This window comes from Grampus griseus, assembly GCF_964374135.1.
Source record: "Grampus griseus genome assembly, chromosome: 17".
Classification (NCBI taxonomy): Eukaryota; Metazoa; Chordata; class Mammalia; order Artiodactyla; family Delphinidae; genus Grampus; species Grampus griseus.
Window position 1 is genome coordinate 34,739,236 of NC_139011.1, and position 22,553 is coordinate 34,761,788.

General features: G+C 40.7%; 1 protein-coding gene across 3 annotated transcripts in view; it reads left to right on the plus strand.

Annotated features, from left to right (window-relative positions):
* The window catches only part of NCALD (neurocalcin delta), a 431,524-nt gene that overhangs the window by 237,479 nt on the left and 171,492 nt on the right, over positions 1-22,553 (plus strand). For 2 of the 3 annotated variants that reach the window (XM_082675134.1, XM_082675136.1), the window contains one exon: positions 8,327-8,376. The gene's annotated coding sequence lies outside the window, so the exon portion shown is untranslated. Of the gene's footprint in view, positions 1-8,326; positions 8,377-21,878; positions 21,942-22,553 lie in introns of those variants that run through there. The other variant, XM_082675137.1, reaches the window with a different exon arrangement.

The window sequence follows — 22,553 nt, forward strand, 5'->3', positions numbered from 1 at the left end:
GCTGCACATGCAGACTGTAGGGCCTCGGCACTGGGGAAGGACTGGAGGCAGAAAGTTGGAAGATACCTAGGAGAGCACTGTCAGCCCCAGGGGAGTCTGCACCCCCTCCACCAGTCCTCCAGTTGCAGCAGAAAGCAGAGGGGCGGGCAGGATGTAACGCAGGGTGTCAAAGGAAAGACCTCTACTCTAGCCTATGATGGCATCTGTCTATCAAGAAAAAGATACTGAGTGTTCCTAATAGAACAGGCTTGGCATACGCATTAATATAGCTGTCACCTCCCAAAGCCTCTGTTCCCTCATGTGTGAAATAAGAGCAATGATTCCTCCTTTTTAGGACTGTTATGTGAAATAAAAGAGATAATGTATGTGACATGTTCTGCATGGGACCTGCCTGTACCCACAAATGAGAGGAGCTGTGCTAAAAAGAAAAAAGAGACAGCAAAAACCAACCAAACAAAAACAGAAGAAAGAGAAAGGAAAGAAAGAGGAAGAAAAGAAAGATTATTAATTGTTATGTGAGACATCTGTTAGGAGATACAGTCATGCATGTTCGTATTTCTTGCCAAATAATGTTTGTGACTGTTTCACAGCTCAGGGCATAGAGTCACACACGTTTCACTCAAGTCCCCGGCCCTGAGTTCTTTCTGCTCCCCGACTCCGCTTTCCATTTTTCTGGCAGAGTTTCTGACTTCAGATGCACACAGGGTGCTTTAGGACCAGCAGCATGACCCAGCCAGCCTTGTGGACAAGGGCCCAGCCCAGCTCTAAGGGAGGAGTTCTGGCTTCTTACCCAAACCTCAGGTAACAGAGATGCTCTAGGTCATCGACCAGGTTCTCATGTAAGGTCCAAATCACCACTAGGTAGTAAATGCCCTTTTCGCCTTGGGGTGGACATTCGCTTGTTCACTGATCCTTGGAATACAGATAGTACTGAATCTCCCGTGGGCCGGCTGACCCCAAGACCCATAAAGAAAGTTGGTGGAATGATCCAGGCTGATTTCAGGCTCAGTGATGCCAGAAACACTGATGCTGGGGGCACAACCTGCTCCTGATTATGTGACACTGATAAGGAGCTTCCAGTTCAGAAGGCCAAGTCACTGGCAAAACCTGCAAAAAAGGAGTTGTACAAGCTTTGCAGTAGAAACAAATAAAGGCTGCCAGACCAGCCGTGTCATCACTTCCCTGGAATAGGAAAAACTGAAGCCATGGCCAGAGCACTTGACGTCCTGGCTGCAGAGGGACACACCCGTGCCCCACACATGCACACGGGTGCTGATGAAGGAGGATTTGGACGCAGCTATTTTCATGACTGTCTCAGAGAGAAGATGTAGAGCCAAGACTCCGTAAAGCTCCAGTGGGATCCACGTTGCTAATCGTCTTGCTGCACAGCTTCCCTTGTGTGCCTTGTGGGAGGCGGCACGTTTTGATGAGTCTGGATCAGGAGACCCGAGCTCTCCTGACTGATTAAAGCAGGAGCATGGACTCTTTTCTGCTTTCTCTTGTGGTGATATGAGACGAAGAGGGCCCTCTGATGACGGGAATAGGGCGGACATGGAGGAGGGAAAGGCACAGGATCTACCCTGAGCTCGGATGCTTGAGGCACCCTAGCCTTGGGCTTCCTTGGTCACGTGTTTTAGTAAGATTTTCAAAGGAGACTTTGACTACAGTTGGTTAAGAGCACTGTCTCTTTCCACTGTGATTGCCTTTACCCTCACGTGGAGAGGTGTTGGCATAGCCAGAGGCGTTTTGGGGATCAGTCAGGGGAAGCTGAGTTGGGGACACATTTTATATGGGCTTAATAAGATATATTTATGTGATTTTACAGTCACTTCCATATATACATGGATCTGGTAGTTAATTACTAGACATATATTATGCTAAGCTATTTTTCAGTTATTAAAATTTGTAATTTCTATAATATACTTTTCTCATTCTAAAAAATATCCCCATTTATATTTAATTTTGTTTTATAATTTGTACTTATTTAAAAAGGGCTTCTAATTGTATAAGCTCAGACACCACAAACCTGGATCTGCCCTCCTACACCCCCCCGTACAAGGAAACACCCGTCCCTCCCTCGCTCCCTCCCTTCTTTCCCTCCTTCCTTCGCCTCTCCTCCTCCTTTTTCTTTTAGAGCCTATGGCGTTACAATATTTACCTGACTTTCTGATTTCTCGCTCCTATTTCACTTTCTCATAGAATCGAGGGGAAAACGTTTCCTGTATATAATAGATTAAATAAGATTTTAAAGAATGGTTTGACAACCCAACCACCATGTAAAATGCTGTTCCCATAAAAGAGTGTGCCCTGTGTTATAAACTGCCAACTCAGAAGGACCTTCTGGATAATCCATGCCCTACACGGTCTGGCCTCTGCTCTCTGTTCTAGCTCATTCCCTACCCTCCTCTGAGGACACCCTGCAGGCCTGCTCTTTGAAGTCAGGCCCCCAGGCCACATTATCTTCCACAGCCCTTTTTTCTGCATTTAATATTCCTTGCTTGGCTTCTCTTTATTCTTCTTTTACTAAGAATGCTAACAAACAAAGTGGTCAGGTTTCTTAATCCCAAGGAAGTAACAAATAGCATGTTACTATCCAGGGAAAAGTTTCAAGAGGCAGTCACACTGAAAATTGCAAGAAATAAAGTCTCCAAAGTGAATAAAGAGACAGGAAAAAAATCAAACACAGAAAACTAAAATAATAATACAGTGTTCTGAGTCTGTAATATAGGCCCATTTCCTTTCGGAGCAAACAGGTGTTTACATTTCAAAGTGCATGAGGGCAACATGGGATCAGTCATATTCATGTGACTAACATGAGCATTTGGTATACAAAGTGCAGAAAATTTTCATCCAACAAGGTATATATGCTAAAGTTTTTTTTTTTTTTTACAGAATCTCTGTGGTGCAGGAGGCTTACATAATTCTTCAGTAATGTTGATCAAACAACATGGTATTTTATTAAATTGAATCTGGGGGAAGTGTGGCATTATGGTTATGGCTGAGATTTGATGTCAGACAAGCCTGGTCATAAGTTCTGGTTCTTCCACCTAATTAGCTATGGACCCCTCTGAGCTTCATTTTCCTTGTATAAAATGCGGATCATCGTCTACCTCGTAAGATCTTGGAGAGATTGTCTATTTCTTAATTCATATCTGCTAAGGATTCATAGAACAGTTGCCGTGTGAAGCTTTTTGCAGGATCATTTTCCAGTCGGTTCCTGGCTCGTCATTCAATTTGTAGCCCAGCGTTGCAAGAGTATAGCAGTTTGTCAGCTGCTTCGGCATTAATAGACATGAAAATACTTGTTAAAATATTTTCCTTGTTTTTTTAGGTTTGTTTTCTTTGATGTGTTTTCTTATGGGAATAATGGGAGAATAAGTTGCACTCAGAATAAAATCCAAACTCCCTTTGGGCCCTGCCTACCTCAGTCAGCTCACCTATGCCCTTCTGAGCTAAGCTCAGACACTTAACGTCTGTAAACGACAGAGTCCTCATTTTTAAAGTGGGAATGGGCACCCATAGAGATGGTTCTGTTGATTAAATTGGATAACTCCTGTAGAGAGCTTAGCTCAGTACCTGCACATGGTCAGTGTTCGAGAAAAATTCTTTCCTGAGAGTCTCTGTAAACCACATTCATCTTTAATCAGATCCTGTGGTCATAGAGAGCTTTGGATGTGACTAACAGAAATAAACGGCAATTACTGACTGGAGCCTGAAAAAAATAGCTTATAGAACTGAGGGAAGAGCTGACTGAGGGAAGAGGCCTTAGGGGCCTGCAGGAACCAGGGCAACTGAGGGTCTTCAAAGCAAGAACGAGTAAGTAAACCATCCTGTGAGGTGCTGCACTGCTGACCGCACAGCCTCTTGTCCTGTCACCCCTGAATGCCCACGAGGGAGGTTCAGATGGCCCAGCTCGGGTTTGGGCCCTCCCCCGTGGTAAGAAGAGTGAAGTCTGGGGTTGGCCGCCCCACCGAAGCCTTAAGGACAGGACACTGGACAGACAAAACTACCTATTGTTCTCCACAGACCTATAGCTGGGTGTTTCTGAAGACCTGCTAAGCCAATTTCTCTCAACTGACTTCTCAACTTCCTCTTTGTCAAAATTTAATTGCCTTTTATAAGAACTCAACCTCATTTCCTCCCATCTTTCTAGACAGTCATTCCTTTTTCTGAGTAACTTCTATGATGTTTATTCACTCATACATTCATTTAGTAAACAGATATTTACTGAGCAACTACTAGGTGTCAGTTTCTCTTCTGGGGGCTGGTTTACCTCAGTGAACCCAAGAAATCAAGGACATACCTGAGTTGGGGGGGGCAGACAACCAAACAGAAACAAATAAATAGATGACATCAAGTGGCAACAGGGCTGATGACGAATCACTAATGAGAACGACCATAAGACAGGGAAAGGAAGGAGTGAGGAGTGTGTGGAGGTGGTGTTCAGATTGGGTTAAGACAGGGAAAGGAAGGAGTGAGGAGTGTGTGGAGGTGGTGTTCAGATTGGGTATGCATGTTTGGATGAGTCTGTCATTCAACTGCTCCCATTCTGATTAGTTTATTTGCTTACTTGTCTGTCATAAGTGACTAGCTGGCTTGCCCTGTCTAGCAGGTGAGCCCCTTAGGGGTGAAGTCATGTCATTCATTTCTAGGGCTAGCCCCTGCCTCACTGTGGATGCTAAATTAGTGTTTGTTGAATGAATGGATAAACACACACCCCTTATGTGTGGCTATTGGATGACTGTATTTTTCTGCTTGTGAGCCAGCCAGGCTTTCTCCCAAGAGGGGCATCGCAGGTGGCCTGGAATTCCTGCACTCGTCAGTTCTCTGTTGTTGACTGACCAGTTAGCTGAATAAGACATTTCTCTAACCCCTATTTAGTGGATCTCTCTTCTCTGGAATCAGGTTGGTTTCTTTGTGCTATTATTGTTTTTATTTTCTCATAACGTGCTTTTTGAATTTACGACCAGGTCTGAGAAAGAAATGAGAAAAATATCTATTCCTCACAACTTGAGCCCCAGAGTCATGGCACCAGAATGAATCATGGCATCTGAAGGAAGCTCAGGAGAGCACCTAGCCCAAGTGAGGTTGTGCCGTGAGAAACAGGGGCAATAGCAATGGTCCTTTGAGGGAAACTGGATTCCTATTAAATCTGCTGCCTCCATACTTAACGTCCATGTTTCCTGAAGTGGAAAGTACTAAATTAATCCTCATTTAAGTACTCAGTCTAAAAGTAGAAAACAAGACAATGAAGTGCTTTAAAATATTTTTATTAAACATTTGTGTAAAGTAGAGCCAGTGTTGATTGCACGATGTTCAGACGTGGCCTCCACCCTAGCAGGATTCATGGCTTTTTACTTCAGACCAGTGAATGGACTGCCATTGACACAGCTCTCTGGTTGTGATGGTAGCTGGGTTTATAAATGGTCAGCTGTGCTGTGAATATATTTAGCTTATGCTAAGTGCCGCTGAGAGGATGAACATCATCTGTTTCCAGTTGAATTGTGTTTTGGAGCACGGTACATTTTTTCTAAATGAATAAATATTAAGCCTTTTTCACTTCCAGAGGAAAGTTAGGGTTAGATGCTGAAATTCAAATTACTAGACTTATTAAATCAAATTAAAATGAAATGTAAAAAGCCATTTGATTCTATTTATAAGTACTTGTCAGATTCTATTTATAAGTACTTGTCATGAAAATGCCATGTTTTGGGTAAGCAATTAGATACCAAAACTAAGATCAGAAACCATTTCATTTGCTGTTAGCATGAATGGATGGAATGGCTGACTGACCAGGTAGTTAGAAATAATGGTTAAATGGTGTTGGTAACTGTACAATATCTTCATATAACATTTAAAACCTTTTAAAGCAGTTTTTATCCAAATGTTTTCAGACTTTCATATCATAGACCTTGAAGTTTGTGTATGCAAACCAAAATATATACGGTGACTATTTTAAGCACTATCACCATTAAAAAAGGATTCACTTCAGCCTTCTGAAAAAGCTGATTTGGCTGGCCGTATTCATTTGTTCATAAACAATAAACTTCCTGATAGAGATCTTAAAGGAAAAGTAAGAACCAACTTGAAATGGATGTCAAAAGGGATTTTAGAGTGATTACATACATTCTCGGAGTATAGAGATCTAGTGATGCTAAGTGACTGCTCCAAAGTTAGCCCCCTGCTAACTAACGGCCACACTGGGGTTAGACCCCAGGATTCCTGACTTCCACACCTGTGTTCTTTCTACCTTATCCCCTTGTCTCCCTGACATGATCGTTTGAATTAGCAAGATATGCATGTAGTCTACAAAATTTCTCTTCTGTATCCGTTTCAATGACATCAGCCATTATATAAACAATGCATATATACCCTGTGGGTTATTTACACCTGCTTTCCCATGTGTCCTTGCCCCTCCCACCCCACCTCCATCATTTTCTTATCAATCTCTGAGAAAAAATAGGTAAGATAGGCTGTTTCAGTGTGCCTCTGTGAGTAAATCAATGAGACTTGTCCAGTGGCATAGAGAACAGGCAGAGCTTTGATAGCTCTTGGGTGGTGTCCTCTTCTCCTGGTCTCACCCAGCTGACTTGGTTGCCAGCGACAGGCTTGGTTTTTAATGGCCTGTCCAGTCTGACACTAAAGAAAGCCTTTGGGGCCCTATGTCTGGTCAGCTCTGGTAAACTGCTTGTTTATTCACCTTGACACTTTAACTCAGCATCTGTGTTTTGTTTTGTTTTCAGTAAAATCTGAAGCTCTGGAACAGAGTGAACTATATATATTTTAAAATGTAAAACACTGTGAATTCATTTGACTTAATTCCACATCTTAACAGTGGAAAAGCCTAAAATATCACTTTTCAAATTGTAATGCGCTTATATGTTAACAAAGTAACTATGAGATAAAGGAAAATATACAAAAACCATTTCACAGATTTTTTGTTTTAGTTAAAAAAAAATCATGCTCGGAAAGATTACATTATATTAAGCCAAAATGTCTTTTAAATATCTATATTATTAAAATGTACAGATTATTGTAGTAAGAAAAAATTAAGAATCTGTCTTACATCAGAACTCTTATATTGCCAGAACTAAAAATAGCATAATAACTATTATTTATGGTACATCCAGAGGTTCAGTATTGCCTGAGGGTCCTTACCACTGAAATATATCGCCTCTAACTATGTTCAAAGGGACAAATCTCTTAACTCTTTGGTAAAGTTCCTAGTTTTGCTTTAACAGTGTTCAGTTCCCTGTTAAATGCTTGGAGGAATATGAGTCCTTGGTTTATTGACTGAGATGCATTTTGCAATGATTAGTACAACATCAAATACACAGAAATTGGTGGAATATTATTTTTTTCTAACATGTCAGTTGGAACACCTTTTCTTCTCGAATTACTCCAATTGATTCTTTTTAATAAAAAGGAGGATTTTTAGAAACCCCCAAATTCTCCATTTCTTGGTATTTATTCCTAATACAGGTAACACTCTGATATTTAAGAATTAAATGATATGAGTTGGGAATTTTTTTTCTTTTTTTTACAGATCTCCCAAGAGGGCTTTGACCCTGTTGATAGTTTTGAAACTGTAGTAGGTAGACTAATTAGATTGTCTAAAAACTAGTGTTCCCAGAGTTCTAAAATACACTTTTTCTCAAAGAGAGGTTATAAATGCAAGAAACACAATCTGAGAGACCACCCCCTCCCCATGTCCGTTGGCGATGGGATTCAGCAGACCACACCCCCTTCCTCCTAGCCTTCTCAGTCAGACACACTGAGCCGCACTCCTCACAGGCTCCCTCCCATACAGCCTCCTCCTGGCTAACAACTTTGATCATTCCTTTCTTCTGAACTATGAATCTAACCAATACATTACTCTCACTTATTGACCTATTTATCGTGATTTCTTATTGTTACATTATGACACTGTGTCTGCTAATTCTTTTTGGAATGTACCTAAACTTTGGTACATCTAAAAGGAGGCTCATTTGGTGCTTGTTCTGAAGTGCAAAATGAAGACCCGTGTTCCTGACTGTCCCTTCCCTTGGATCTGTATTCTCTTCCAAGGAGTTTATAAATATCAACAAGAGGTCAATGCCAGACTCCCCATTTCTGCCTCTGATGCCTTTTCTAGGCAAGTCCTTTCTGGAGAGCTCTACCTCTACCCCACTTGCACTCCCTTCCCCAAAGGGGTTATTGATAACTAAGGCCAAGTCATGGGATGCCTCGCAGAGTTCTGCCAGTAAATATGTGGGGATAAATGATCTTTAAAAAATCCTTTAAGATTTTTTCATTCAACATATTTATTTTGCCTGTTTTCTTTTAGATCATCTCAGCTTTGGTCCCTTGGAACCACCCACTAGCGACAGTCATAAAGTAAGTATACATTTTAAATTTTCTTTCAGTCGCTGTAAATGGAAATCTCAGTTTTGTTCAGTGGTTTTCACCAGAGACAGTTTCATTCAAATATTTTATCAGTGAATAGTAGTATAATAAATGGGAGTTTGGGGGCTTCCCTGGTGGCACAGTGGTTAAGAATCCGCCTGCCAATGCAGGGCACACGGGTTCGAGCCCTGGTCCAGGAAGATCCCACATGCCGCGGAGCATCTAAGCCCATGAGCCACAACTGCTGAGCCTGCGCTCTATAGCCCGCAAGCCACAACTATTGAGCCCGTGTGCCTAGAGCCCGTGCTCCACAGCAAAGACAAGCCACCACAATGAGAAGCCTGCACACCACAACGAAGAGTAGCCCCCGCTCACCACAACTAGAGAAAGCCTGCACGTAGCAGCGAAGACCCAATGCAGCCAAAAATAAATAAATAAATAAATTTATGGAAAAATAATGGGAGTTTCATATACAGGAAAGATAATAAACCCTCTCTTTAAAATTTGTGAAAAGGATAATGGATAGAAATTAAATAAATAAGGCACTGCTTATCACTCTTGAATATTGCCCATAGCATAATAAAGTATATCTGCAGCCACCTAGTGGAGTGTTTTTTATGTACCGTCTTCATCCCAGGCAGCTGCCAGAGTCCTCTCAAGGGGCACATTACAACAGCTTCTTCTTCCATTTTAAATTGGGCCATAGTCCAAGAAGTATCTCAGATGGCATTAAGCACCAATTAACATCTAGCAGAGAGTTTAGCACCTAATGGGCACATAATAGAAATCTGTTGGAGGATGAATGGGTGGATTAATTAATTCATCAATTTTATGTTCTTTGAGGTCCTCACTAGTGTGAGGCAATGTGGTGCACTGGTTAGTGCCCCAAATCTGGAGCCAGATTCTTGGGTTCAGGTCCTGGCTCTGCCACTTACTAGCTTCATGACTTTTGTCACAGGTCCAAACCTTTCAGTGCCCGGGGTTTTCCATCCACAAATTGGGCTAATTAAAACTACCTCTCTTGTTGTTGTTGTTGTTATGAGGTTATTACAAGAATTAGATGAGTGAATATTTACAAAATGCTTAAAATAATGCCTGGCATGTGGTAATCTCTATAAAATGTTTGTTGAGTAAATTAAAATATATTAAACATATAGGGATATTTTGAGGTTCCAGATTTAGAGATTGAAAAACTGGTTTAGCCTAGAAGCAATAATGCTCTAGTAGCAATAAATATATCTACCACTCAAATCCTGGTTTCAATATTATTTCCCAATAAAAAGAACCAGAGAAGTGGCTGATTGAGGACTGGGGCAAGAAATATGCAAAGTGAGCCTGGAGTATCTTATAGTGCCAGAAAGTACTAAAAGAAAAAAGGTAAAACAAAAACAAAATCTCGTAATGATGACTGTGACACAATGTATGTTGAAAGGATATAGGAGCCAACTAAAAGTTCTCCCAGTGGCCAAAATTGGAACAATTTGAACCACAAGATAAATAACTAGTATTGAGGTATAACCCAAATCTGATAACTATCTATTCTGATATAAATAAATGATTGGATAAATATATGAGGAAAATAGACAAATCTCTTATGCAGAAAAATTCCAAATAATGTATGTAGATACTCTGCTTTATGGGAGGTAAAGCATAACTCCGGATGGGGCTACACAGAGTTTCTTTCTTCCAAAGAGCACAGTATGGAAAGGGAGTGAGATTTTTTTAAAAAAATGAGTAACTTACAATAGAGAAACCTGACAAACACTACCTCAAGCCAGGTAGTCAAGGTTAACATTAACAGAGATATGCCATATTGATAGTAGGTATCCTTCACATCATGTGAGATGAGAATGGCATTTGACCTCTGTGATCTTCCTCCCAAAACGTATTACCTCAGTCTAATCATGAGAAAAACATAAGAGAAATTTCAATAGAGGTGCATCCTACAAAACACCTGAATAGTCCTCAAAACTGCCAAGGTCATCAAAAACAAAGAAAGTCTGAGAAACTGTCACAACCAAGAGAAGCCTAAGTCAACTGGCCAGCTAACTGTTATGTGGTATCTTGGATGGGATCCTGGAACAGAAAAAGGACATTAGGTAGAGACTAAGGAAATGTGAATAAAGTATGGAGTTTAGTTCATAAACATGTATCAATATTTGTTCACTAATTGTGAAAGATGTACCACCCTAATGTAAGGTGTAATAACAGTGGAAACTGGGAGCGGGGTATACAAGAATTCTCTGTTCTAGCTTCACAATAATTCTGCAAATATGAAACTTTCAAAACTAAAAACTTTATTTTTTAAAATAATGAAGTATGCACATTTAAAAAAAAACTGGTTTGAAGGTATACTCTCCAATTTTCAAGTGCCAATATAATAGTTTTTTGAAAAATGTTGAGTTCAGCTAATTTATGTTTTGAGACTCATACATGGAGAATTATATTCTGCATTAAAGTTTTTGTTTGTTTGTTTTGCGTTACGCGGGCCTCTCACTGTTGTGACCTCTCCCGTTGTGGAGCGCAGGCTCCGGACGCGCAGGCTCAGCGGCCATGGCTCACGGGCCCAGCCACTCCACGGCATGTGGGATCCTCCCGGACCAGGGCACGAACCCGTGTCCCCTGCATCGGCAGGCGGACTCTCAACCACTGTGCCACCAGGGAAGCCCTGCATTAAAGTTTTGAATTGGACAGAGGTGTACACATCTATAAAGCTTTAGGTTATATTTCTGCTGTCCTCAAACGGAGGAAGAAAATAGCACTGGCAACACAAACCTTTTTTGCAAGAATAATTGTTATTGGAGTTTGAAGTGGATTGTCAAATTTAACAGCATAACAAACTTAGTGGCGTAAAACAACATGTAACCGTTATCCTGCAGTTTCTGTGGATTGGGAATCTGGGTGTATCTTACCTGGGTCCTCTGCTTAGGGTCTCATAAGGGTATAATCAAGATGTTGGCTGGGTTGTGTTCCTTTTTGGAGCCCGATTTTTTTTTCTTCTAGGTCCACTTGGTTGTTGGTGGGATTCATTTGAGGTTGTAGGACTGAGGCCTCTTGTTTTCTTGCTGGCTGTCACCTGCGGTGCTCTCACCTCCCAGGTATCACTCAGGATTCCTTGCCATGTGGCTGATTGCTTCTCACAGGCCTTGTCACAACGTGGCAGCTGACTTCAAAGCCAGCAGGAGAATCTCTGACCCCAGTCTGCTAGGACGGAGACTTACATAGTGTAACCTAATCAAGGGAGTGACTATCCCCTATGGCTTTGCAGTATTCTCTTGGCTTGGGAGCAAGTCACAAGTTGTGCCTGCACTCAAGGGGAGGGGGTCATCCTAGGGCGTGTCTCACTGGGCAGTCACGTTAGGGTGTGTCCACTACAACAGGAGAGTTTTGAAACCGACACAGGCAGCTGGGCATAGAGGATCAAACCAAATAAAAGGAGAACAAATCAGAAATGCTTGCTTGTTGCCTTCAAGCAAACTACAACTCGAAGTAACTAAATAAGTTTCATTCCACACACAAATACACAACATTATATTGAACTTGGATGAATATTTTTAAACTCTGAGGAGTATTTGAAGATGAAGGAGTCAGAGAAATATATTTGGAGATAGCTCATAAATACATCACCGTTTTCCCCATTAGGGTGTTTTTTTTTCCTTTTCCGTGAAGAAATTTGCACAAAAATATGTTCTCAGTGGCAACAACATTTATGCCCTTTCATTATAAAAGTCCAAATAATATCTCATTTTTAACATATTGTAACTTAATTTTTTTCATTTTTGAGACTGTTTAGTTTTTTAATACTTAACGTTTTTACACTCTGCCTACTAATAATTATTAATAGGTTGATACTGTTTAATTTATACATTTTACATGATGCTTATAAATTTGTATATTTTAAATGTATTAAATATCCATTTTCACTGATTTCTTTTTATGGGTTCTGAATCCTTTTCTTATAAAGTAGTAAATACAGGAATTCTGCTATTGTCATTTTGCTCCAGTTTTGTAATCACCACCCAGATTTTCAGGAACACAATTTTTTCTTTTTTTTTTTCTGATTGCTCCTTATAAGACCAAAATGTCCCAGAAATCCTAACCTTTAGTCATTGGAACTGCATTTGCCAAGCTGCTGCTTGCATCTGGAAATAAAGCACAAGTACCCTTTGTTAGACCCTGCGTCTGAATTGTGGGTTTGGATAATGTGTTCACTGTCTGTGCATCTCCATGGAGGTTAATACAAACCTATTAGCAGATTGAACCAGAGACCTTTGCAGTTTGTCTCAGATATACAGCCCCCTTACAGAAAACAAGCAACTTGTGGAAATGAAGCTCATTAGCCGCCAAGTTGACATGAAAAGAAAATATGTATTGCAATAATTTAGTTAAGAAACTCAAAGGAGAAATGATTTCTTGTGCCGCCTCCTCCCTTACCCTTCACCCTTTTTCTAGTCTTTTTCTGCCTGTATTTTTCTGCTCACTCACAAGTAAGCCTTAAGTTGCAGCTATTGGTTCTCTTATGCCAAGGGGTGCAAAGGGTTGTTATTCAGAATAGTGAAAACATAATCACTTGTAGCTATTGGTAAAATAGCTCATGTAGCAAATAAAGGTCAAAGCTTGCTTGCTTCCTTCCTTTCTTCCTTGGAGATGTTTTCTTTGTAGGAATTAAATAAAGGGAACTTTTAAAAAAAAATACAAGATTAGTTAGATTAACTAGAAGTAACCTTTCCTGCTTAGGAAGGAAGTATTAAGTGAAATCCCAGAAGAAGAGCATTTGTCTTTGGCTAGAAGGTCACAGCATAAAGCATTCTTATCAGAGCTGAATCCAGGGGAATGTCTTGGAATTTGTCAATGTTGTTGGCCTGTGGTGATCATCAGATCTCTTCTTCCTGGTTTTAAAGGGGTTTAGTCTTGCCTAATGATTTCATCAGATTTATTCACCATGTACCTTAATATATAAATCTGTTATTTTCACCTATTACTGAAATTCTGGGTTTTTTAATAGTACGATTGGAGCAACCATTTGATCTTTTTATCGAAAGACCTGAGTTTAATTTGAAGTAGTATATATTCTAAATAGTATCTCTGTACATTATATCTGTCTTCAGATTTTGTTTCTAGACCATCTTAACATCATTTTGCATCATGGTGATCAAATTGGAGCTGGATTTCTTTGTTTGGGAGTACCGAGGTAGCAATTCGTTGTCACCTGGGTCTTCTTTTGGCATAAGACAGGCATTCACCAACCCATTCATCATATCTCTTTATTTGGTACTGTCCTTGGGGTCCTGTGTCCCCAGTGATGCCCACACCACCTCCTCCCACACTGAGCTCTCCTTTTCCTGAGTTTCCTATCACACGTGTATTCTGTTCTTGGTCATTCCTGTCTTGTCTTATTTACCCATTCTTTGCTAGGGATAGTTTTTCTCCCCAAAGAGACTGTTAGCACTTTGAGGGCAAGGATTCTGCCTCTTGTCTTTTGCACCTTCTCAAAGCTCAGGCTCCTCAGAACTTGATGACTACCTGTCACCATGCCCAATGTCTCCTACTCTTACACCTGATCAAAACAGTGTTTCCTCAGATCGAGACTTATGTACGCTCCATTTGGCTCGCCCTGTGCTGGGGACCACAGAAGTGGGGTCAGCCAAGCAAAACGATCACTCCTGACTTTGGGACCTCTCATCCTCCTCTGAGGACCACTTTGCTATTCCCAGATCCCAGGTTCCTTTCTAGGCATCTCTGCTGTGACTCATTCTCTGAGGCCCTGATGTCACTGAGGTCTCAGCTGAGTATGACACTACTAGGACAATCTTGTTCTAATAGAGAAATCCTGAAAACCAGAAAGACTTCAAGACCCAAAGTAATGTATCTCCAATGGTGAAATTCCAGACACTGTGATAAGCAACAGTGAAGATACTTTTAACCCATCCTTGTCTGGCCTCCCTTAAATAACACCACACAGGGAGATTCCTACTCTGCTTGCTTACAGGTGTACCTGCATAGGAACTGTTAAAAGAACGGAAATGGTGATCTCTGTCCTTATAGTGTAAATAACCTAGCAGGGCAGTTGGACCACATGTGCCTGTGGAGCAGACCAGTGAACTGTTTAAGAGTCTTTCTGATCACACAGTTCTGTCTTCTAATCTCAGTTTTTCTACTTGTCAGCTGTGTAGGCTTGCACAAGTGTCTAAAATTTCCTGGGGATCATTTCCTTCATTTATAACACCACAATAACAAAGGCCAAGGATGCCATGAAAATTCAACAAGTGACTGTATGGGCTGTTCTTGGCACATAGTAAATATGCATGACACGGGTGACCGCAATAATAATAACTAAAGCTAGGGAGGATTGTAAGTCCAAGCAAGGCAGTTTGGAGGTCTGAGGCTGAGAAGAGGTATACAGAGCAAGGCAATGATGGAGGTGGAGGAGGATGGAGGATAGCTTCCTAGAAAGGACCTCCTCCCTTCATACGAGAACATGAGTAGTGTCCAATATCTGTGCTTGCTTAGCCACTGGTACCTAATCCCCTGATCGGTTGGTCTACAGAGGCATTTTTGGCCTGGAAGCAGTCTGCTAGGGAGTGGAAAAAGTCTGAGTGGAACCCATGCACATTATCACTGTAGAGTGGAGGGATAAAGGTAGCTTCACACCTTTTCATAACTGTTTACTTCTGAGTCTCTTTCCTCCATTGGACTGTGTGGTCCTCAAACCTAGGTTCTGACAGTTCATCCCTGTTATCCCCAGGCCACTGTCTAGAGCACATGCTCAGTGCTTAATTATTCGTAGAAAGATTGAAAGGACAGGAGATGCTGGAGTTTTGCTGCACTACATCTTCTACCAACACAAGACTTAGTACAAGTATGAGAACATATTTTCCCTGCATGCAAGAACAAGATTCCGTCAAATGAAAGATGGAAATATTGTGGTTTGTGGTTCTTTCTCCAAAGCAACATTGTTTGTGGGGTCAGAGACCAAGAAAGATGTGACTTAGGAAAGTTGCTTAAAAATGGTGGTTGTGGTGCATGAAAGAAAAAGAAAAAACAAACAAAAACCTAAGCATATAAAATTGAAAGAGGGGTCCGTAAAATCAAGCTTGATGCTAAAAGGGATGAGTTTGCAGATTGGAATGGGTCACTGCAAATTCCTGCAGCCACCTAGCTTGTGATTTAACACTTCTTTGAGCTTTTGTTCCAGATATTTGAGGCTCAATTTATTCCCACCTTATCGTCCTTGTCAAAAGCAACTTTTTTTTTTTAAAGGCTGTATGTTTTCTTTCCATTCTTGTTTATACCTTACCATCCTGCTGTTTACAAGATTGGTCTCTCACACTCTGCCTGGGGTGTCTTCTATTTTTGTGTAGTTAAAATTGCCAGAGGATTCTTTCAGCAGCTCTATTTTGATGAATGGGGAAGCCATGCTGCCCTGTGGAATCCCAGCATGGCGTGGCAGCTCCCCCAATGAAAGAGGCACATAGCTGTTATGAACATGTGACCAACTGTGAAACTTTGCACATTCAAGTACTTTAAACACTTGAAAGTGCCTGTTGTACATCTCATTACAGAGATATAATACCAGGTGTGACCTCTCATGTGGGTTGATACATCCCTGGAGGTTGTTTGGAGTAACATGAAACGTGATTTCTTTCCAAAGTGGAGCACCTGCCATTTTCTCCCTGGCTCTGGGCTAGAAGTGATATCCTAATGCCTCCTGTGCCTCTCCTCAGCTCCTGTATCCGGTCCTCACTTTGGTCTGAGCCTTCTCCCCCATCTGAATGGTCTCCTCTGTGCCCTGTGTTCGGATGGTGTTCCTTCTGATCACAAAATCTTGGTGGCACCTGTGGCAAATGGGAACTAGACGCTGGAAATTGCTGTTTTGCTTTCTTTTTTTTTTTAATTTTTATTTTATAGAAAGTAAAAATAAAAGTTGATTAACAATGTTGTGTTAGTTTCAGGTGTACAACAAAGTGATTCAGTTATACATACACATGTATCTATTCTTTTTCAAATTCTTTTCCCAATTAGGTTGTTACAGAATATTGAGCAGAGTTCCCTGTGCCATACAGTAGGTCTTGTTGGTTATCCGTTTTAAATATAGCAGTGTGTACATGCCAATCCCAAACTCCCTAAGCATCCCTCCCCGCCTTCCTCCCTCCCCCCGCCGCCTCCCCATAACCATAAGTAACCATAAGTTCGTTCTCTAAGGCCGTGAGACTGTTTCTGTTTTGTAAATAAGTTCATTTGTATCTTTTTTTTTTTTTTTTTTTTTTTTTTTAGATTCTGTATATAAGCGATATCATACAATATTTCTCTTTCTCTGTCTGGCTTACTTCACTCAGTATGACAATCTCCAGGTCCATCCATGTTACTGCAAATGGCATTATTTCATTCTTTTTAATGGCTGAGTAATATTCCATTGTATATATGTACCACATCTTCAGAAAGATTGGGGGGTTTGAGCAGAAGTTGCATTGATGGATTACAATTGCTTTAATTACAATTACAATGAATCCTAGCACCAAGAGGATGACCCTTGGCAAAGGGGTGAAGCAGGTCAAGGTCGGCCTTGTCCTTCTGAGCCTCATCATGCCTCCATCCTTCCAGGGGTTCCTAACGCTCCCTCCACTCCCTTAACCCCCTGTTTACCTCAGCTCTTCCTTATCAGGGTAGATAGCACTCAATACTTCAGGATCCTTCCCTTATGTGCTAGTTTCCTTCTATCAGAATTTCTAGTCCCAGATATTATTCCTTTTGGGAACTCTCTATGATATGAACATGAGTGGTACTGGGTCAAAGATACCTATGCTGGGGGTGCTCCTCCAGGGTGGGAAGAATACGATGAAAAGCACAACTCACCAGGCCTCAGATGACCTAGGTTTATAATTCCAGTTTTGCCACTCATTAGCTGGTGACGTTGGGCTGTGTTTCTTAACCTTTCTGAGTATGTCCTCATCCATATAATAGAATTGATGAGTCCATGCTAGCATGTCTTACATATGAGACTTTTACTTCCCAGGTTTATCATGAAGCTCAAATGAGATGAAGCACTGGAACGCTCTTTATGCATGAGAGAGGTTCTGTGCAAATGTTAGGGAGAGAGGCAAAAAGGTGCCTTACCTATGTCCACAGTGTTAGCTTTTTGATAGGTAATGAGTTGTAGCAGGAAGCTTCCACCTGGCTTTAATATTTTCTGTAATCCTCGTTTATTGAGCCTCCATTTCCTCATTCATACAAAAGAATGTATACAAAATCTCATTGGCTTGTCATGAGCAATGATGGTTAGAAAGTCCCTTACCCTAGTGTCACTTGGGACTTAGTGTGTATTTTATAAAATGTTAGTTTCCTTTTCACCTTAACATGCCCCTGAAGAAGTGACTCTAGACATTCAGGTACAAGAGTTTCCACATGCTTCAAATCTGTCTGTGTATGAGGCAGGTCCGGTAACCGAAATGGTATCCAAGCAGCCCAGAGGAATGATCTAGTCCAAAGGTAACATTAAAAAGGTGTACATCATCCTCTGAAAGGCAGTGGGTGCTGATAACGCACCCATAGGGTGACATGGGGCTGGTTCTGAGGAATGGGGAGGGAGGTGACTAGGGCACTCGCTTTGTCACAAAATTAAAGAAGGCACCATAAAACTCCATAAAATAACGTTTAATGCAATATTTTTTTTAAAAAATCAAAATGCAAAAATACCTATTATGAACAAAACGTCAATTCAAAACAATGTTGACTTTCTAAAGTATTGCATTAATATATTTACTTTGATTACTGAGTTTTTTGGTGCCCCCCGTTAAAATTTGTGCCCAAAGAGAGTGAGCGCCTCACTCCATTGGCCTTGCCCTGCCCCCACCCTGGGGTGGTGTCCACAGGGCTGGGGGGGAAAGTCCCAGGGAGAGCTTTCAGTACCCACTCCTGATTTCCCCTCATCCACTTGGGGTCCTGAATTTGGTTTAATTATAACCTTGTGAAAAAAGAAAAGACCATATCAAATGAAATTCTGGTATCCTTTCTAATCAAGTGACCACAATGAAAGATAAGAGTTTGGAAAGAAAATATGAAGCCAGTTGTTCACCAGAAGCTTGATTTAGGTTGGGGGTTGGCAAACAATGACTTGCACACTGACTGCCTGTTTTTGTAGGTAAAGTTTTATTGGCACATAGCCCTGCTCATTTGTTTTTGTGTCATCTAGGCTGCCTTGGTGACACAACAGCAGAACTTAGTAGTTGCAGCAGAGACTGTATGGTCTGCAAAGCTGAAAATGTTTATTATCTAGCCTGTAGCAGACCCCTGATTTAGATTATCAAAGAACTTAGTTTTCTTTTTTTAATAAATTTATTTATTTTATTTATTTATTTTTGGCTGTGTTGGGTCTTCATTGCTGCGTGCGGGCTTTTCTCTAGTTGTGGCGAGCGGGATCGACTCTTCATTGTGGTGTGAGGGCTTCTCATTGCGGTGGCTTCTCTTGTTGCAGAGCATGGGCTCTGGGTGCACAGGCTTCGGTAGTTGTGGCAGGTGGTCTCAGTAGTTGTGGCATACTTAACAGTGAAAAACTAAATCCTTTCCTCATAAGATCAGGAGCAGGCAAAGGATGCCCTCTTTCACAATTCCTATTCAACATAGAACTGGAAGTTCTACACAATGCAATAAAGTAAGAAGAGAAAATTAAAGGCAGATCAGAAATGAAGAAAGAAAACTGTTCACCATTCATATTTTTCTTCTCTGGGAGGTGTCAGATCTGTTGCTCATTTTTTTATCGTGTTGTATTTTTCTTACTGATTTGTAACATTTCTTTATATAATCTGAATACCGGTCTTTTGCTGATTTCACAGGTTGCAAACTTGTCTCAGATATTGGCATGTCTTCTTTCTTTATTGTACCTTGCAATAAACAGAAGAACTTAATAGTAGAGTAGGCAAATTTATCAATCTTTCCTTTTGTGATTAGCACTTTTGGACTTAGCCTTAAGAACTCTTCCCATTTGGAGGTCAGAAAGATGTTATCCTATATTTTCTTCTACAAGTTTTAACATTTTGCTTTTTCTGCTGAGTCCTTAATCCCTCTGGAATTGATCTTTAGGTATGGCTCCTCCTTGACTTTTGGCTCAGTAAATTATTCCAACCTTTGTGAGAGCTCTGTTATCTTTCAGTTCCAACTTCCCTGCCATGCTGGTTCTGATGCTCTGTCTCTAAAAATTGTGTGGCCTTTTCTTTTCTTTTGGTATGCCTTATAATATTTTTCTTGATAGCCAGACATGATGTACTGGGTAAAAGGAACTGCTGTAAATAGATCTTTAGGAATGTGGTAGCGAGTTTTCAGGGAAAAGAAGCGTTCTATGCATCCTACAATTAGGTCTCAGTCTTTTGGTGAGCCTGTGCCTTTGGACTGCCAAGTTCACAAGTATTTCTCAGTTTTTTTCTCCTCGCTTAGGTGGGACAGGATGGCTAGAGTGGGCTGCAGTTGAGCAGTTCCCTTCTCCCACAGTGGAAGCCTAGAGGAGTCTAGAGCTGAGTATTTCCCTTCCCCAGGTCAGTTAGGCTCTGAGGATATTCTAGCAGGTTAGGCTCTGGTTAACTAGTTTCCCCTGAGGGCAAGAACAGAGTGTTATGGCATATCAAAAAATGTTCATTTTCCCCTCCCCCTTCCAGAAGCCTGAGGGGATTTTTCTCTGGTATTTACTGTGGACATCTGGTAGAGCTCCGGGAAGTAAATCTCACAGTATTGTAAGGACCCCCCACAGTGACTGTGTCCCCCTGGAGTGTTTAACTCTCAGAGTTGTCCCCAGGGAGACTCCAGCAGTTGGTCAATTACAGTTCACCTTTTCCTGTCCTGGCACTGCTTCCAGCAGCGCTTTCTGTTGGCAAGTCTCTGCTCAGTTTCAGGCATAGGAACAGGAAGGGCAAAGAGCAAAAAGCAAATGCCAGAGCCCTTTAAAAGAGCTTTTCCAGGAGCTCTACCTAGCACCTCCAGCTTACATCTCCAAGGCCCAAACTGTTCCGCCTGCCCATCCTTAGCTGTAGTTTAAACAGGGCAAATTGCTGCCCTGAGCAAAATCAAGGTTCAGTTAGGACAGAGGGTAGACTGGGTGTTGGATAGTTAACCAGCAGTGTCTGCCCCGCTCTCTAAGCTCCTGCCAGGATTGCCTATCCCCCTAGCAGGGTTGTTTGGATAACAAAATGGAAGATCACATGCAAGAGCATTTCATACATTATAAAATGTGTTTCATAAACAAAGTGGAAACATTCTGAACTGTTTTCTCAGAGAGCAAACCTACTGTTAATAGAAAGTCTTACTAAATGCAAAGACTTGGGTAATCAATATCTCTTAAACCTCAGCTCATTCTCTTTCAGACATCTTTGGATAGACCAAGATCCAGTGTTTTCACAGATACACATCCTCAAACACCAGTCTTCAGATTCAGATTACTGCCGAACATTGTTGTAGTGGACATTTGTTGATTTCCTCCAATACTCCTTTCCTCCTTTTCTCTTCCTCTTAGTAATCTGAATGCCTTTCCATGTGATTTTTCTTTGGAGTGTCCTTCCTTACCCTCTCCTCTAAGGATAAGGCTAGATTAAAGTCATTCAGCAAAGTATCGTGACATTCAGTGATGGGCAGTCAGAATGACTTCAGAGCTTGAGACTGGCAGCATGCTAACACTACACTCTTGGGAGATGGATGTGTGGTCTTAAACTGCTGAAGCTATATTTTTGCACCATGAGGAAAGGCAGCCACAAGATGAAGTCAATCTACAGAGAATGCCATGCTAAGAGAATTGCAGAGAGTCAAATGATATACATAGTGAACCCCTGTTTTCCAGAAACCAACCCTACATCCAGGTTTTTCTTCCCCAGCTCAATGAACCAAAATATTTCCATGTCTTGTTATTTATTTAAGTGAGTTTGATTTTCTGTTATTTGTAGCCAAAAGATTCCTGAATGATAGCTTCCACATCTATTCCAGGAAAAAATTATATATATTATTTTAATGTTTATTATTTTAAATAATGTATATATTTTATATAATATATTACTTAGCGTATTATATGTTTATATATACACACATATGTATATACATACTTATAAGTATAATATATATATATAAATATATATTCTGAAATTTATAGTCCTTCCAGGATTAAGGCCATAAGGCCTGAATATTACTAAGAAAGCTTGTAATACATTTCCTGCATGGCATCTGTCTAAAGGATTTTAAACTTTGACATGCCAGGACCTGAGTCTTGCTCTTTTAGGGACTGTATTTATCACCCCTGCGGTACAAGATTTACCCCTGAGTTCTTTGAGGCAAAGACCAATTAGGCTGAGATATGTCAGTGTTCTTGTAGGTGTGTTTCCTGTTTCCTGTTTGCAAAGGCAACTACAGAAGAAATAAAAGTAACGGCCTTACATAAACCGCTTACTGAGCTGTCAAGTATTCAAGTAAGTTATTCATTAATTATGAGTGATTTCAGTCGCAGGGCCAGAGAACTGCGGGTGATAAAATCTGTCGTGATAACTGCAGAAGGCTCTGAGATCCGAGGCGCTGCGTGACTGCGTATCGTGAGTTACTTTTTTAACCTCTCAAATGCCTGGGTTTTAAGTTGTGTAAATTATGATTCAGAATGCAAAGATGTTGCATCCTAGTTAAGTTGTTGTGTGTTTATATGTTTTTGGTATTCGTTAAATAGAAAATGGTAATTTATATCTGCCATGAAAACTTTGTTGTGAAGTATACATTTCCATTTTTAACTGTAGATGAATTTGTATGTTACCAAAAAGAAAACTATGCCGCCATTCTACTTTTGTAAAAATTCTTTTCTCTTCTGTGGTGCCTCTGATTAAATAGAAGGCTAAGGAAATTTACTTAAAAAAATGTAGGAGAAGTTATAAAGAAGTAAAAACCTGACTTGCCTCCTGGAAAAAAAGGCAATAACTATGTGCCCCTCCTTACTTTCCAAATCTACTCATTTGGTATGGAAAATTGAAGAGGATATTGTGCAGCAAGTAGATGGAATGTTTTCTAATTCAGAAAAGATTCTTTTGAAATTCTAATGAGGGCAGCAGCACCCACAGTAGTGAATTTACTGTTAAGATAGGAACATTATTACTTTCCTACTTTGTTGCTGTGGGTCTCAAAAGCCATCTCATTGAATGTTTAGGAAATTGGCTTTT